This window comes from Globicephala melas, chromosome 2, assembly GCF_963455315.2.
Source record: "Globicephala melas chromosome 2, mGloMel1.2, whole genome shotgun sequence".
NCBI classification, from domain to species: Eukaryota; Metazoa; Chordata; class Mammalia; order Artiodactyla; family Delphinidae; genus Globicephala; species Globicephala melas.
In genome coordinates, this window is record NC_083315.2 from 143031846 (window position 1) to 143044577 (window position 12732).

Here is a 12732-nt window from a genome sequence, read left to right on the forward strand (position 1 = left end):
TTGAGTTTCATTAGGGAGATTTAAAATTTTATGTTTAGAAAACATTTGTTTAATTTTACTCATGTCTGTGTGCTTGCATTAGTGTTTTGTTTACTTTTTTTCCTTTTGTGTAATGGAAGCCTTTCATATTTGTCTTGGGTCTTATATTCTTTCCCATTTATACAAGTTTTCTTAGAATGCTCTTCCTCTATAGGTAATTCCTATAGCATTTTCTGCAGTTGTAGTATAGCACTTACCAAATACCGTTGCAGTTCTATAGGGGTTTTGTTTGTTTGCTTGTATACTTCCCTGTTTTCCATACTAGAATTTAAGTTCCTTAAGGATAAAGACTCTGCCTTAGCTGTCTTTTTCTTGCCAACGACTATCCCATGTTTTTGTACCAAATGGGTACTTACATTGTTGCACGAATGTGTAGTTTAGTAACTCTTCATAACTGTAGTATTTCTGTACAGTAATCTTTAAGATTGACCTTTTGTTCTTATTTCTTGTTGCATAATATCGCCTTTATGTTTTCCTGCCTTCTAAGACTGTCTGGTCAAAATCAGATCATTACTCATACCCAGACATCAGTCAGCAATTCTATAGTACTAAAAGTTCAGTGGATTCTAAACTTGGTGACAGTTTTATGCTCATCAGTCTTCTTCATTCTCAAATTTTTTTTTTTTTTTTTTTTACGGTACGCGGGCCTCTCACTGTTGTGGCCTCTCCCGTTGCGGAGCACAGGCTCCGGACGCGCAGGCTCAGCGGCCATGGCTCACGGGCTCAGCCGCTCCGCAGCATGTGGGATCTTCCCGGACCGGGGCATGAACCCGCGTCCCCTGTATCGGCAGGCGGACTCTCAACCACTGCGCCACCGGGGAAGCCCGGTTCTAGAACTCTTGAAAGGACTTTGTTGCTTCTGCTAATTTTTATGTACTTTAAGAAGGTAGTTATAATTTTAAAAGTTTCTATGTTTTTTTCTTTCAAAAAAGTGTTATCTGTGTGTTTTCTCTCCCAAATTATGAAAGTAATACTTTTGTTGTCAATATTTTTTAAGATATCCAAATTGTACAGAAGAGAGACCTGAGAGGTCTGTTATCCTTACTTTTCAGAGATAGTAAGTGAAAACAGTATTGCCTATATTCTTCCAGATTTTTTGTTAGTAATTTTATAAACGTATTTTTATGTGCATTTATAAAAATGGGATGATATATAAACACCATTTGGAAACCTGATTTATTCACTTGCCTTTGTTCCATGTTAGTTGATATAGGGCTTCATGCTCTAGTAACCACATTAAAAAATTTTTGAAAGAAACAGGTGACATTCCTTTTCTTTTCTTTTTTTTTTTTTTTAGCTGCGCTGCATGGCTTGCAGGATCTCAGTTTCCTGACCAGGGATTGAGCCCAGGCCATAGCAGTGAAAGCCTGAAATCCTAACCATTAGACCACCAGGGGACTCCCTTAATAGTATATTCTATTTAACACAATGTATAAAAAAATTACCATCTCTACATGTATTAAATACAAAAAATAATGAGATGTTTTACATTTATTTTTCCCCCACACTGAGTCTTCAAAATATAGTGTGTATTTTATACTGATGGCACATCTCAATTAGAATGATAAACTTTCATTGGAAATACTTGATCTGTATTTAGAGTTTTTAAAATTTACAGTTGAAAAAGTAGAGTAACATATCCCAGTTTTTCCAAACATACTTTATAGGATAAATTTCTAGAAAAGGAATTGATAGTGGAGGTTTATTTAAAATTTTTGGTATATAGTTGCAAAATTGTCCTGTATTAACATTGTACTGATATATGTAAGAGTCAACAGTACATAATGTCTGTTTTCCTATATTGTTTCCAACACTGGACATGATTGGTCACTCACACAGACACACAAAAACCGTATACCAAAGTGAATATTTTTACGTATTTATGCTACTTTTTTTTTCTTCCTACTTTAATTGGAAGAAAAGGGCCATTCTCACTATAAATATTTCCTTGGCAGAGCCAGAAGTCATGAGCAGCTGTGAGGAATTAAGGTAGGGGGCAGGGATGCAAAAGAATAACTCAAAGAGGATGTGATCTGCTCTAGTACCACGTAAATCATAGTCTTAACAAATTTACCTCGTGTACTCTTTCTGAGGAAGCTATTGAAGGTCTCTCAAAAAGAAGGGAGTAGATAAAGAGGAAAGAGGTGAGGAGAATTTATCAGGGTAAGGATGAACAAATGAAGATGACTTAGGGAATAAATTCAGACTGGAGCGTGTTTTTGTCAGATTCCATGCAGAAAACAGATGGCAAAATCAGCCTGAGTAATGGAAGACAGTTTAATCAATGGACCGTTCACAAAGGTGTGGGTTGGGTTAAGGGAGCTAACAAGGATGGTGAAGCACCCAGGGTTAGCAATAGCAGGCAGCCAGCTAAGCCTGGGCCTAAAAGGGCAAAGGTGGAAGTAATTATTGGCATTTACAAGAGCTACTGCTGTAAGAGAGGGGCCACTGGATGAGAACTGTGGCCTTAGAAGAACATACTGCCTACCGAACTACAGGAGGAAGTGAGGGGGATGAAGAACCCAACCACTCTCTCCTCCTTTCCAATGGGTATTTCCCCCCTGGCTGAACCCATGGGAAGTCAGAGGACAAGAGAACATGGGTAATACAGTCTGTAGAGGTCAGCCTTTTTGGATGTGGAGCTGATGGAGAACGATGGTGAGTGGATCTGGGCAGAAAGAAAATAGCCCAGTTTAGAACTGGAGAATGGAGGGCTCCAGAAAGGATGTCACTAAAAAAAAATAAAACAATAGGGTACCTGATTTGCTTGAGTATGTACATTAACACGTAAATTGAGGGCTTCCCTGGTGGCGCAGTGGTTGAGAGTCCACCTGCTGATGCAGGAGACACGGGTTCGTGCCCCGGTCTGGGAAGATCCCACATGCCGCGGAGCGACTAGGCCTGTGAGCCATGGCCGCTGAGCCTGTGCATCCAGAGCCTGTGCTCCGTGGCAGGAGAGGCCACAACAGTGAGAGGCCCGCGTACTGCAAAAAAAAAAAAAAAAAAAAAGTAAATTGAATCATCTACCAGATAGTATGGAGATATATTAGTGACTTAACTAAAAAGTGGAATATAACTTATGGGAAAGGGAAATGTATAAATAAATGCTACAGCAGAGGCATAGATTAAGTACCCTGGAAGGGTAGGGTTGGTTGTGGATGGGAACAGGCAGAATTAAGGAAGATTTCATAAGACATTTAATGGAAGAGGAAAATTTTAACATAAAGAATTGAACAAAAAGGACTTTTCCCCCAGGTATGAGAAAGAATAAGTCAAAGTTGCAGAGGAAAGAAATTGCAGGGCTTGTACTGGAAATGGCAAGTACAACTGACCCTTGAAAAACTCGGGGCTTAGGGGCAACCCCTGTGCCCAGTCAAAAATCTGAGTATAATTTATAGCCTGCCCTCCGTATCTGTGGATTCAACCAACCTCAGATCGTGTTATACTGTAGCATTTACTACTGAAAAAAATCTGCATATAAGTGGATCTGTGCAATTCAAAGCCGTGTTGTTCAAGGGTCACCTTTAGTTTGATATGGAAGACAGAGGAGGGAGAAATAAAGTGGGAAAAGTATTCTGGACTAAGTCAAGGGGAGCCATATTCCATGCTAAGAAGTTTGAAATGTGCTCTACGGAGTAGTTGTTAAGTGCCAGAGTCAAACAGACTTCAGTTTGATGCTCAGCTATGCCATTGAGCTTTTGGCAATGGACAAGTTACTTATCATTGCTAAATTACAAAATTGAGCAAGGAGATGGTTGTGAGGGTTAAATGAGATATTTCATACGAGGTGTTTAGCTCAGTGGATGAACGGTACCTAGTAAACCCTTGGTAAACAGTTGCTTAAGATAGGGGAAAGGCAACAGGAACTTTTGAAAAGGGATACTGTCATGATTGTACGTGTGCTTCAGGAAGGTTAATCTGGCAGTACTCCGTAAAATGTAAAATGATTGTCAGCTAGAGACACTGAGTTGGGGGTGACTATCAAGAAGTTCATAGAAAAACCCATGAAAGAAATAATGTGTATATGATTTAAGGTAGTAGTATGAGAAGAGAGAAGCTGAAGGAGGTATATGTGAGATATTATGGAAGGAGAATTGATGGGAGTTGGTATAATTAGTTATTAACATATTTAGGGGTATTAAGGTTATAATTTTCAGTACTTAAATTTGACCCCATGGGGATAGCTAATTTATCTAACAGGATCTGGTCTATTGTATTTTTATGGTATTCATTTTTCAAGCTATACATTAATATTATCAAAACAGTTGTCAAGACAGGACATTTGGCTCACTATGGCAGGACATACTGAAATTGGAACAATCCAGAGTAGAGAATAACATTTAAAAAATGTTACTGAGAAGTTGGGATATTGGTAGCTTAGTTTCACTTTTCAAATAGGTTGGAAAATTCACTTGCATTTTCTACTGTTTCTCCACTTGACTACTTCTGCTGCTTGACTGAGTATTTAGAAACTGAGCAATAGATGTTATGCTGCCGCAATCTGGCACTATAGTAACTTTGTAGTCTCTTAACATGTAACAGTGAAATTAATTACCAGATTAAACTTCATTTTATGAAGCACTCAGTTGAGGAGAAAAGATGAATTTTCTATAACCATATTGTAAAGGTAAAAGAATGATGTAATTATGTGATTTTTGAAAGGAAGCCTGTAGTCAGTATGGTATTGTCTTACAGAAATATAGCTAACTTAGCACTGTGGATCCACATAAAGTTTCACTCATCTGGGTTTTAGTTCCTATTCTAGTACTTCTAGCTCTGACTTAACTTGCAGTGCTTGCATATCTTCTGGAAAATGGGGATATCTGACCTGCTTACCTTTCAGGGCACCTGTGGAGATCAAATGAGATAATGTGCTTGGATTACTGTGGAAACTGAAAAGCTTTACAAATGCAAGATGTGAATATGAAATCACTTACAAATTTTCATTTCTAGCCTTTGGTTCCCTGACTAGCAGTTAACAGCCTGACAGAATTCCCACTTTAAATGCAATACTTCTAAAATGGAATTTATCGTCTTTCTAATCCTCCCCCTCCTCTTTCTCTCACTTCCAGGAAGAGAAACTTTATTCTCTGAATTTTCCTGTTTTAAGGTCCCATAATTTCTGCCAGGTTCAATTGTCATGCTCAGTATTTTAGAATTGTATTTGGTTCCTGGTCTCCAAAGCCTGTCAAATCATCCTTTGTTATCAGCATTGTTTGAAATTATCCCTTTTCCTTTCTTCTCCTATTTCCTTTATCCTCCCATGCATAAGTATTAAAACATTGTCTCTATTGGCTTCTCTACTTACATTTCCCCTAGTCAACTCTGGTTACAGTGTAGAGAAGATTTAACTTTCTAAAAAACCTTTTTTTGATTCTTTTAAAACTCAGAAACCCATAGTCTCCCATTGCTTGCAGGAGAAAATTCAAACAATTTAGCTTGCATTTAGAGTCAGTTCTGGCTTTATCTTCTATCTCTTACACTGGCTCTGTTCCTTATCAGAGACTGTTCTTGTTCTCCAACTAGGCCATATATATTGTTGATCGGTAGCAATATTACTGAAAAGCCATATTGCAAGTAATTTTATCCCACAAGTTTAAAAATCCGTTTCTAGTCAGTTTGAAAATGTTGTAAATTAACTTTTGTCTTAGTGCCTTTTTCAGAAGCTTTACTTAACCTTTTGGATGCATTTAATCTTTCATTACCAAGTTGTTGAAGGTGATAATGGGGCAGTTCAAGTAACCAACCATTTGATATCTTTGATACTGTTTGGCTTTTAACCAATTCCTACTATGAGTGTGTGGTCTTGAATATCTCCAAAGACCACCATATCTTCTATTTTGTGTTTGATATAAGCAAATGGAGAATTTTCCCACTGAATTGAAAAAAAAAAAACAATACTTTTCTCTGCAGAATATTACATAATATATAGGGAGCTTATTATCATCTGGTTAGCAAAATGATTACTTGTTCCTCCAACAGTTTTTTTTTTAAACTTATTTATTTTATTTATATTTATTTTTGGCTGCGTTGGGTCTTCGTTGCTGCGCATGGGCTCTCTCTAGTTGCGGGGAGTGGGAGCTACTCTTTGTTGTGCTGCACGGGCTTCTCGTTGCTGTGGCTTCTCGTTGCGGAGCACGGGCTCTAGGCGCACGGGCTTCAGTAGTTGTGGCTCGCGGGCTCCAGAGTGCAGGCTCAGTAGTTGTGGCACACGGACTTAGTTGCTCCGTGGCATGTGGGATCTTCCCAGACCAGGGATCGAACCCGTGTCCCCTGCATTGGCAGGCAGATTCTTAGCCCCTGCGCCACCAGGGAAGTCCCCTCCAATAGTTCTTAATATTGCAAGGTACTACTACAACAGGATACTATCCAGATTTGTAAAGGAACATGGTGAATGATTTTTCTTTAAGTAGTCCCATTGGTCCCTGGGAATAATTATGGCCAAAGCTAAGTTTTAGGCATAAAAAAGCAAGAGGAGGCTATTAGGTATCTGGATCTGCAAGTGTGATTTTCATAGAAGTTCATTGGTTAAAAGAGAGACTCTATGGACAAAGTGAAGGAAGGTTCAAACTGAGAATAATCAATAGAAGTTTTCTTTCTTTCCTCTTTGTATTGGATAAGACTAGATAAAAGTAATGGCAGGAGTGAAGAGCTTCTATTCTGAAGTCATACAGACTTGGTATGAGTCTTGGCTCTGTCATTTAGATTTATGACCTTGGGAAGCAACTTAACCTCTTCATACTAGTTTTCCACATCTGTAAACTTGAGGATAACTTTGAGGAGTTGGAAGGATTGAATGTGAATAATATATGTGAAATTTTTGGCACCCTGCCTGGCAAGAAGTGCTACTGCTTCTACTTCTATTAATACTAACCGCTATCACCATCACTGCTACTCAAAACCATTTAAATAATCGTTCTACTTTTGGCCTCTGTAAAATACTACATAAGGATGTTGTAAGGATTATATGATACGAAGGACTTGAAACCATATACATAAAAGTGCACGTTACAGCTGTTGAATATTTATGTTGAGGTGCTCTTTGGGCAAAATACTTTGCTTCTTTAAATTTGTCTTCCTTTTTGTCTGGGGATAACAGTAGTACTTAAACTTGTAGAACTGTTTGAGGATTAACTATGTAAAGTTTGGTAGCCCAGTGTTCAGGACACAGAGAGAATCAGTAAATAATACTAGCTTGACCATTAAATGTTTTGTCTAAACACTTTTTTAGTCTTGTTTGGGCCGCTCTTAATGTAAATATCATTTTATATGCATGTTTAGTCTCTGGCCAGATGGTAATCGTTTGATGCCGGTGTGGGGTGGGGGGGAATGTATCATATGCTGGAATATGTTATTGAAATTGTATTTGCTTTCCCACTCAGGTTCTGGTATGCAATACAGGGCAATTTATTTGGCACCAGTTTTTATTCCATTTACTCTGTTGCTATTCTGTTGGCGATCGTTACCTTGTTGAATTTCTAGATTTATTGATCTCTGCCACTTTGTCAAGTGACTTAAATTTTTCTGGACCTTACTTTATGATTTGTAAAGTAAGAGTAGTTCATGAGATTAAAGGTTTTATTATTTAAACATTTAAGTTAACAGAACTTTTATTCCTTGAACCTTAAAAAGAATGACAAAAATGAGCTTCTGCTCTTTCCATCCACTGCCAAGATGACTCTTGAAATAAATCCTTTCCTGAACATTTTGAAAAACACTAGATGATATTTAAGCATCTCTCAGCCGCAGTTTATTTGGAAACCAACAGTACTGTACTTGAAAAAGAGTTGAAACACAATCAGTGAAAATAATCTAACGATCAGTGAAAATAATCTAAGTGGTTATTAGCAAGGGAGCTTGACTGTTTAAAGTTTTGTCTTGGAAGTGTGAGAAGCTTATTGAAAATTATTGAATGAGTGAATGCCTCAATTTTGGGTTAGTGATTGCTTGGTTTAACTCAGGTTCTCTCAACTTTGGCATTACTGTCATATTTTGGACTGGATAATTCTTCGGGGGTGGGGACGCTATCCTGTGCATGTTTAGCAACATTTCTGGCCTCTGCTAAGTAGATGCCAGTGGCACCCCTCAACCCAGTCCTGACAATAAAAAATATGTCTAGACATTGTCAAAATTCTCCTGGTGGGGACAGGCGGAAGGCAGAATCACCCTTGATGGAGAGCCACTGTAATCCAAAAATGTTTTAAGAAGAGTCAAGGTGATATTTATAAATAAATGTTTGATAAACTGGTAAATGAATATTTTAGGATATAGATATTTAACAAATGATAAATGCAGCATTATTTTTCCAGCTAATTTTTCCATGTTGTCTTATTTTTATTTTTGTCTTAAGGCAATCATATGGCCTAAAATTACAGGGTGAGAATAGGAACTTGAAAATTAAATCTTTCTGTTGCAGATATGTTTTATATACAACTTTTGCCAGTTATGTCCAAAGCTGCTAAGTCTCTGAAAGTTTTCATCTGAGAAAGATGTGTCTTCTAAGCTATTGACATGGCCTTATTGATATCCAGTTACATTGAGCAGGAATCATACCATTCTTTTTTTTTGTCTGTGAGAGCAGATGACTTATGTGGCTTTAAGTTATATGTTACCCCTACTTCCCTTTGAAATATTTACTCATTTGATTTCTACTTTGAGGATTTTTTTCAAATGAAGGAATTTGCTTCCATTCTATACAAATATATCTGACATACTACATTCTAAATATATAAATAGTTTTAAAGCTGTGAGTGTAGCAGTGGCTTCTTTGGCATGCAGTTATCTGGATGATAAATAAAGATACGTTTATCTGAAACCTAAACCATAAACTAAGTAGAATTTTAGAAATGCCATTATTATAGGACTTGTCAGAATGTTCCATTAAAAAATAAACCCAGGACATTTGCATTTGGTCTTTTTCTTAAGTTAAGGGGCTTGGTTTGTCAGTTGTATAAATCTGTTTTGCAGCTTAAAAAAATTTACATTGTTACCTATTGAATTCAGTTTACTTCAAATATATTATTTTTTATTTTAAAAATATTCTGTTTAGTTCTCCATAAGGAATAATTGAAAAAACTAGTTTTTCAATTAAATCTTTGGTGAGTTTATATATTTTTGCTTAAATTGTTGTCACTAGTAATTTCTGAGCTAGTACTTTTCATGACTAGCCCAAATACAGTTGACGCTTGAACAACATGGGTTTGAACTGTGCAGGTCCACATACAGGTGGATTTTTTTCAGTAGTAAATACTATAGTATTACAGGATTCATGGTTGGTTGAATCCATGAATGCAGAATTGCGGATATGGAGGAATCACCTATACGGAGAGCTGCCTGTAGGTTATACATTTTCCATTGTACAGAGGGTTGGCGTCCCTATACCCGTGTTGTTCAAGGGTCAACTCTATTTGAGTTTTGACTTGTATTTACTTAGTTTTAGATATAGTTAAATTTCTTCTCTGTGAAGATGATGTGTGGGGCATTCATTGTTGGAAACTAAAATTTTTGCATTGAGTTAAACATTTATTGAGTAAATAGGTTTTTTTAATGTGATGTCAGTAAATGACTTGGTCTTCTTTTAAAATTGGTTTTGTTGAGATATAATTGACATGTAATAAGATGCAATTTTAAATGTGTAATTTAAAATCAGCTCAATAGGTGTAACTTACATTAAAATTTAATAATTTTAAGTGTTCAATTTGATGAATTTTGAAAACAACTTTATCGAGGTATAATTTACATTCCATAAAATTCACTTGTTTTACAGGTACTTTGAGTTTCATTAAATTTATATCGTGTAGATATCACTGAAATCTAGTTTCATTACACTTCCATCCCATAAAAAAATTCCCTTGTCTCCTTTTATAGCTAGTTTCTGCTCCCATCCACAGCTCCAGGAAACCACCAAACCGCTTTCTCTAACAGCACTAATTTTGCCTTTCCTAGAAATTTCATTACAAATGGAAATCATACAGTATGTACTCCTGTGTCTGGCATTATGTTTTTGAGGCCATCCATGTTGTTGCATATATCAGTAGTTCATTCTTTTTTATTACTGAATAGTATTCTGTTTTTTTAATTTATCCATTCACCAGTTGAAGGACATTTGGATAGTGTCCAATTTTAAGTTATCATTATTAATAATGCTTCTATGAATATTCCGTATAAACCTTGTGTTTTTTTACAACTAAAAATATGTATTTCTCATATGGAATCAGTGGGTTATATCATAAGTGTATGTTTAACTTTTTAAGAAACTGTCAAACTGACTACCGTTTCATGTTCTCACCTGTATTAGGGTTTCAGTTTCTCCACATCCTCTCCAAAGCTTAGTATTGTCAGTCTTTTAAATTTTAGCCATTTTACTGTGTTTGTAATGGTATTTCATTGTGTTTTTTTAAACAGCTTTATTGAGTTATAATTCACATACCATGTACAATTCATCCATTTCAAGTGTACAGTTCAGTAACTTTTAGTATATTCAGAACTGTGCGACCATCACCACAATCAATTTTAGTCTTTTCATCACCCCTCAAAAGAAACGTGTACCCCCCTTAGCCATAATCCCCCCACCCCACCCCACCAGCCGAAGGCAATCACTAATTTACTTTCTGTCTCTCTAGATTTGCCTATTCTGGATATTTCATAACTGGAATTATACAGTATGTGGTCCTTTGTGACTGGCTTCTTTCAATTCTGTTTTTAAAGTTCATCAATGTTGTAGCATGTAGCAGTACTTTCTTTTAATTGCCCAATAATATTTCATTTTGGATATACAACATTTTATTTATCGGTTGATGGACATTTGGATTTTTCCCCCCACTTTTTATATTAATAACGCTGCTGTAAACATTTTTGTACAAGGTTTTTGTTTGGACATATATTTCATTTCTCTTGGTCGTATACCTAGGAGTGGAATTACTCTGTGTTTAGCCTTTTGAGGAATTGCCAGACTATTTTACAGTGTGGCTGCACCATTTGACATTCCCAACAGAAGTGTATGAGAGTTTCAGTTTCTCCATCTCCTTATCAGCACTTGTCTTTTTGATTCTAGCCATCCTAGTGGGTGTTGTGGTGTCTCATGGTTTTGATTTGCTTTTCTCTGATGGCTAATAATGTTAAATATCTTTTTATGCACCTATTTAATAAAGCCATTTGTATATTTTCTTTGGAGAACTGTCTATTCAGGTCCTCTTCCCACTTTAAAATCAGACTATTTGTCTTTTTATTATAGTTGTAAGCGTTTGTTACATATTCTACACTTAAGTCCCCCATCAGATAAATGATTTGCAAACATTTTCTCCCATTGTGTGCATTGCCTCTTCACTTTCTTGATGGTGTCCTTTGAAGCACAAGGTTTTAAGTTTTGATCCTGTCTAATTTATCTATTTTCCTTTTGTTGCTTGTGCTTTTGATGTCCTGTCTTAAGAAACCATTGCATAATCAAAGGTCATGAAGATTTATTTATGCCTGTGTTTTCTTCTAAGAGTTTTATAGAGTTCTTACATGTGTGTTTTTGATTCATTTTGAGTTAATTTTTGTATATGGTGTGAGGTAAGAGTGCAACCTAATTTTTTTGCATGTGGATATCTGGATATCTAGTTGTCCTGGCACCATTTAAGAGACTGTTTTTTTCCCATTTAATTGTCTTGGCACCCTTGTTGATAATCAATTGCCTGTAAATGTTAGAGTTTACTTCTGGTCTCTTAGTTCTATTCCACAGATTTCTGTCTATCCTTATGCCGGTATCTCATTGTGGTTTTAATTAGCATTTTCCCTAATGATTAATGGTGTTGAATATCTTTCCAAATGTTTATTTTTTGCCATTTGTACATCTTTGGTGGTCAAATTTCTTGCCTCTTTTTAACAATTGTATTATTTGATTTTCTGAGTTATAAGAGTATTTATAGTGAATATAAGTATTTTGCAAATATTTCTCTTTTTATAGCTTGCCTTTTCATTTTCTTAACAGTATCTTTTAGTGGCATATTCTGGGGTGGCTATTCTGCCACTTTTTCAGTGGATCCTAAAAACCTTGTGGTATCAACAGATCTTTGCAACTGATTGGATAATAAGGCTTGAGGAAGATTTAGATCTAGATAGTGCTATAATTAACAATAGTGGGAAGAAGTTCAGGTCAGTTTGGGATATATTGAAATTGAGATTCTGGTGACATCCAGAAAGTAAAAATGTACTTTCTGTTCCCTCAATCTGGAACCCTTTATTTCTGGATCTTCCCACAACTGACTTTTTTTTTTTTTTTATCATTCAAGTCTCAGCTTAATTATCATCTCCTAAAATAGGCCTCCCCTGACCATCTTATCTAATGTTGCCCCTTCCAAACATCACTGTCTATTGTATAACCCTGTTTTACTTTCTTTATAATTCTTTCTCTGAATTCATCTTATTGTGTATTTGCTTTTTATTATCTTTTACCCTATCAGAATGTAATCTCCCATTAGGACAGGATCCTCTTCTATCTTGGTCTTCAATGTAGCATCAACATTCCCCCCTCTGAATTAACTGTGGTTCTTGTCTGTCAGATCCTTTTTGAATCTTTTTGGATCCTAAACTTCTCATTTTCTTGACTTTATGAAACTATTTATAAGGTTTAAAATGGATCCAGAAGTTGTAGTTAAAGAAAAAAACCAAAAACTGCCTTTTTGTTTGAGCCTAACCTAGAGATTAAAAAAA

At 36.1% G+C, this 12732-nt stretch overlaps 1 protein-coding gene across 4 annotated transcripts in view; it reads left to right on the top strand.

The window, feature by feature from the left end:
• Positions 1–12732, top strand: part of PALS1 (protein associated with LIN7 1, MAGUK p55 family member) — a 103384-nt gene that overhangs the window by 16742 nt on the left and 73910 nt on the right. The gene's annotated exons all lie outside the window — the stretch shown is intronic.